The sequence below is a fragment of the Sinocyclocheilus anshuiensis genome, unplaced genomic scaffold (assembly GCF_001515605.1).
Source record: "Sinocyclocheilus anshuiensis isolate Anshui unplaced genomic scaffold, SAMN03320099.WGS_v1.1 scaffold2874, whole genome shotgun sequence".
In the NCBI taxonomy this organism is placed as follows: Eukaryota; Metazoa; Chordata; class Actinopteri; order Cypriniformes; family Cyprinidae; genus Sinocyclocheilus; species Sinocyclocheilus anshuiensis.
In genome coordinates, this window is record NW_015546292.1 from 7,637 (window position 1) to 13,057 (window position 5,421).

The 5,421-nt window shown below is 42.1% G+C and overlaps 1 long non-coding RNA gene across 1 annotated transcript; it reads left to right on the forward strand.

Annotated features, from left to right (window-relative positions):
* Positions 1-3,431: 3,431 nt before the first annotated feature.
* LOC107701560 (uncharacterized) lies at positions 3,432-4,051 on the forward strand. The gene is made up of 3 exons (XR_001635661.1): positions 3,432-3,451; positions 3,554-3,612; positions 3,826-4,051. It is a non-coding gene; the product is annotated as an uncharacterized LOC107701560 (long non-coding RNA).
* Positions 4,052-5,421: the final 1,370 nt, after the last annotated feature.

Genomic DNA, 5,421 nt, shown 5'->3' on the forward strand with positions numbered 1-5,421 from the left:
GCTTGGTGGGGCCAAATGGTTTAGCACACTGGATCTGGCAAGCGGCTATAATCAGGTTTCGGCAGCCCCTCAAGATAGGGAAAAGATGGCTTTTTGCACACCCTTTGGGCTATTTGAGTTCAACCGTATGCCCTTTGGGTTGTGCAATGCGCCAAGTACTTTCCAGCGTCTCATGGAACGTATTTTTGGTGATCAGAGTCTTCATGCTCTATTGTTATATCTGGATGATATTGTAATCTTTTCCAGTACTTTTGGCCAACATCTTGAGCGGTTAGAGATGGTGCTGAGTCGGCTCAAAACCCACAACTTGAAAGTAAAACTGAAGAAATGTCACTTTTTCCAAACAGAGGTGACATACCTGGGCCATGTGATATCAGCGGCCGGGGTGGCAACTGACCCAGAAAAGATCCGTGTTGTTGCTGAATGGGGCAGGCCTAACTCTGTTAGAGAGCTGCGGTCATTTCTTGGTTTTGCATCATACTATCGTCGGTTTGTTGAGGGTTTTGCTAGACTAGCAGCCCCCCTGCATAAATTAGTTGGGACTTTACAGGGCACTCGGAAGCGGTGTGCAACCACTAAGCAGGGTTCTTTTGAACAACATTGGGATGATAGCTGTGAGACAGCATTTAATGACTTAAAAGAGCGGCTCATTCAGGCTCCTGTTTTAGGGTATGCAGACTTTTTGCGTACTTTTATTTTAGAGACTGATGCGAGCCATTTAGGTTTGGGGGCAGTGTTATCACAAGAACATGGGGGGCTGCGGAGACCAATTGCTTTCGCTAGTCGCGGGCTTCGACTAAGTGAGAGGAACATGACTAATTATAGTGCAATGAAGCTGGAGCTTTTGACCCTGAAATGGGCAATGACAGAGAAGTTTAGAGAATATCTTCTTGGTAATAAGGTCACTGTTTATACTGATAACAATCCACTGCGCTATCTTGAGTCGGCGAATTTGGGGGCAGTTGAACAGCGTTGGGTTTCCCAACTGGCTTTATTTAACTATGAGATTAGGTATCGACCAGGTGCTGCAAATCTAAATGCAGATGCACTTTCTAGGCTCCCTTCGCATTCTGATCAATCTGCAGTTGTATTATCAGGTATTACGGTTCCTCAGTTAATTGCAGTGCTGGAGAAACCACCTGGGTTGGGCCCCCAGGTGGTGGAATCGTTAACAGTGGACGCTGTTCCGGTTCGTAGTAAGGCAGACTTGAGAGCTTTGCAGGCCGCGGACCCATGTATCCAGGCCTTCCAACCATTTTGGGTGCAGGGGCAGCAACCAACAGTTGCTGAATTGAAGAACATGTCAAGAGAAGTTCAACAGTTGGTAAAACAGTGGCCCCGAGTACGGGAGGTGGATGGAGTTCTGTATAGGACCGTGCAAATACCTCCTTCTAGAGAGTTGGTGTGGCAATTGTTGCTGCCTAAGGGCCTTCAGGTTGAGGTGCTTACAAGCCTCCATGATAACCACGGTCACCAAGGTGTGGAGCGTACCACAGATCTTGTTCGCCAAAGGTGTTATTGGCCTAATATGTGGCAAGATATAAAAAAATGGTGTACCGAGTGTGAACGCTGTATTGTCGCCAAGGCATCGCAACCTAAGTTGAGGACATTTTTGGGGAGTTTATTAGCTAGTAAACCTTTAGAAATCATTGCAATTGATTTCACTGTTTTGGATAAAGCTAGTAATGGGCAGGAAAATGTTTTGGTTGTGACAGACGTTTTCTCCAAATTTACACAAGCTTATCCTACACCTGATCAAAGGGCAAACACAGTGGCTAAGATTCTGACCGAGAAGTGGTTCTATATTTATGGGGTGCCAAATAGGATTCACTCTGACCAGGGACGTAGCTTTGAGGGGGAATTGCTGAGGCGTTTGTGTGAATTGTATGGTATTGCTAAAAGTAGAACAACCCCATACCATCCTGAGGGTAACGGTCAATGTGAAAGATTTAACCGGACATTACATGATTTGCTTCGCACATTGCCACCCGAGCAGAAACGAAAGTGGCCGCAATTGCTGCCACAGCTGCTCTTTGCATACAATACAGCGGTACACCAGTCGACTCAGCATTCCCCTTATGAGCTGATGTTTGGTCAGAAGCCCAAATTGCCGGTTGACCATCTGCTTGGTAGTTGTTGAAATAGGGGAATGTACCCCATCAGATTGGGTGGCTCAGCATCAAGAGCACTTGACTTCTGTTTATACTAGTGCTCGAAAACACTTGGAGAGTGTGGCAGAGCACCGTAGGGTTGGTTTCTCTGAGGTAACTCCTATACTGTCCTCTGGCACGTTAGTATATTGTAGAAACCATTTTCATGGCCGCCACAAAATCCAGGATGTTTGGGGTTCTATGTTGTTTGAAGTTGTGACATGTACCAATCAAGTGGGGACGTTGTATAAGATAAGACCCCAGGGAAAAGATGGCCCTATTAAGGTTGTTCATCGTTCGCACCTTAAGTTGGCTCCCCAGGGTACAGATAGTCTTGGTCAACCCATTAGAAGTGATTCAGGTATGTCTCTTAAACCGGGTAGGGAACTGAGGTCTGAGGATTCAGAAGTGGGAATCCAGCCACAAGTAGTTGTGGTTCATACCGGGGTAGGTGCCCAAGATGATTCTAGTCCTGGAGTTACCAGCCATGGGGTTAGTTTGGTGGGGATAACAAGCAATTGTCCTCCCATGAGCCATATGAGAGAGCCCACGGGTGGGCAATCCCAAGGGTCGACACAAGAACAGGAGTTGGGGTTGGTTACTAATATAGAGCCTCTCTTAGACCAGCCAGTTGGCCAGTCAGAAGTGGCTACTCCCCCTCTTAGGCGTTCTACTCGTAGGACAGCAGGCCAACACCCAAATCTTTTTCACCTTCCTCAGTCCATAGCACAAAATGGGTCTATTAGTATAGCGGAGGTTAGTGGCATTACTACCCTTTTTAGACCTTGGCAGTAGTGAGCTACATTAGGTTGCTCACCGGGACGGTGATCATTAAAAAAAGCAGGGGTGTATGTAGCCAAGCCACTAGGAGGTGCTGTTGTACCTATGATGGCATGCAGGATTTCCCTTTAAATACGCACTTCCGATCAGTAGATGAGTTGCGTTTCAATTGTTTGGCGCGCAGGTGGTTGTCTGTCGCTGGAAGAACAATCTCTGGTAGGTCTTTTTTTTTTATTGAATGTTATCCGTTTTGAAGAGTGTTAACGTTTAATTTGTTGGTTATTTGTATGATTCGATTTGTGAGGTATTTAAATTAGTGCTGGCTTATGCGTCGCTGGTCAAAAGCCAGTGTTTTACGATCGTGTAAACGGTATGAGATGTTAATGGTGTGTAATCATGTAATTGCTCTTTTAGTGATTTTTAGATGTCTTAAACTCTCATGTTGGTTATCTTGGGCTGGAGGAGTATCAGACGCTGAACGAGCAGCATAGCATACTACACGGGAGCATTGACGATCTATGGTAGGGCGTTTTATGGTATAAAACGATGAACAGTATACCTGTGTACACACTAAGCTGACACCCTTTTATACAAGAGTGTTAAAAGAGTCATTTCTTTTCTAGGAAGTATATGGTGACGATTGTAGCCCTTTAATGGTGTGTGATCAGCTAAAGTCTCAAAGGTATTTATTTTAAATGTTATTGTGAGGCTAGTATACCTAGCATTTTAATATTGTTGACTAATAAATTTATAGATAGTGGTTTCTTTTTGAAATTGTAATGTTTGTTTTTCTGTTTATATTGTGTAATTTTAAATGAGCTGTTCTGAGTGAGAAGGTTGGACTGCATAACATGGGTTAACAAATTGTGTTTTGTTTAATGTTTTCTCTTTTTAGAGTTGTTTTGGTCCAGCTCAATTGATCACTGTTTTCCCTGCCTTGAAATTGTATTTTCTTTGTTTCTGTGAATTGTTTATTTTGTTTCCTTTTACTTTTTGGCCCATGACTATCGGTTATCGTTTGGTCCGTTTATTTTACATGCCAATGAGGCCAGTACTGGCAGCTTACTCATTGTAACTATATAGGGAGGAAGTATATTCACCATCATTCACATGTGTGCTGTGGTTTTTTTGTATTTCATGCTTTGAGGTGCTATGTATGAGAATTTACGTTAGTTTTTTTTTGGGTTTATTGTCTTAATCAATTATTTTGGTGTTAATTTCACTTTTATTTTCTTTGAGAGTGATATTATCCTCTGCCGTTATTTGTGTCTCCATCTTGCATGAGTAAACTTAGCCAGCTTGGAAGTGAAACTACTTGATTAATAAAATCGAAACTGCATCTATAGTAATTCTGTCTTAAGGATATTCTTTTATTTGAGTAGCCGTGCGGGAAAACCCCTTATATGACCTGGGATCTCCTACCCAAATAAAATTGGAGTGGCGTAGTCAAGAATATAGGAGTATTTGCTCTCTGTACTACCACACACACACAATATGACAACAGTAACAACACAGGCAACAGATAGCCTAATAAAAGATTAAAATGTATTACACCAGTTCAGAAAAAAAGCAAAGCAACTCCATACTTATACAGATTATACAGTTAAAACAAATTATTTTGAAAAGCTTGTTTAAGAATAGATTTTGTTCATGTTTTTCACCCACTGACTTAATGACTAGTTGATTAACTAGTAATGACTAGTTAAACTAGTTAAACTATAACAGTAACAACACAGGCAACAGATAGCCTAATAAAAGATTAAAATGTATTACACCAGTTCAGAAAAAAAGCAAAGCAACTCCATACTTATACAGATTATACAGTTAAAACAAATTATTTTGAAAAGCTTGTTTAAGTATAGATTTTGTTCGTTTTTCACCCACTGACTTAATGACTAGTTGATTAACTAGCAATGACTAGTTAAACTATTATGACCAAACTATCACGCCAATATACACACAGTAATAAACACTGAAAGTCAAGATTAAACTGTGTAGCGAACTGACAGGATTTTACCTTCTTTGATATATCGTTTTTATCCACGTCCAGTGTTGCCAATTTGGGGATTTTGTCGCCAAATTTTGCTACTTTCTCATTGTAGCTGCTTTTTATTTATTTTTTTTTTACTGCTGGGATGCAGTATTTTGCACTTACTTAAAGTGAAAGTGGCGTGACGTGGCCAAGTATGGTGACCCATACTAGGAATTATGTTGCGGCGCCTGGGGAGCAGTTAGGGGTTCGGTGCCTTGCTCAAAGGCTCCTCAGTTGTGGTATTGAAGGTGGGAGAGAGTGCTGTACATTCACTCCCCCCACCTACAATCCCTGCCTGTACAAAACTCGAACCCGCAACCTTTGGGTTACGAGTCCGACTCTAACCATTAGGCCACGACTTCCCCCACGACTTACTACTTTGTAGTAATAGAGTGTGTTGACTGAAATAAGTTTGTATGAAGTTTTTGTTTTTGGAGAATCATAATATCTCTGATCTGT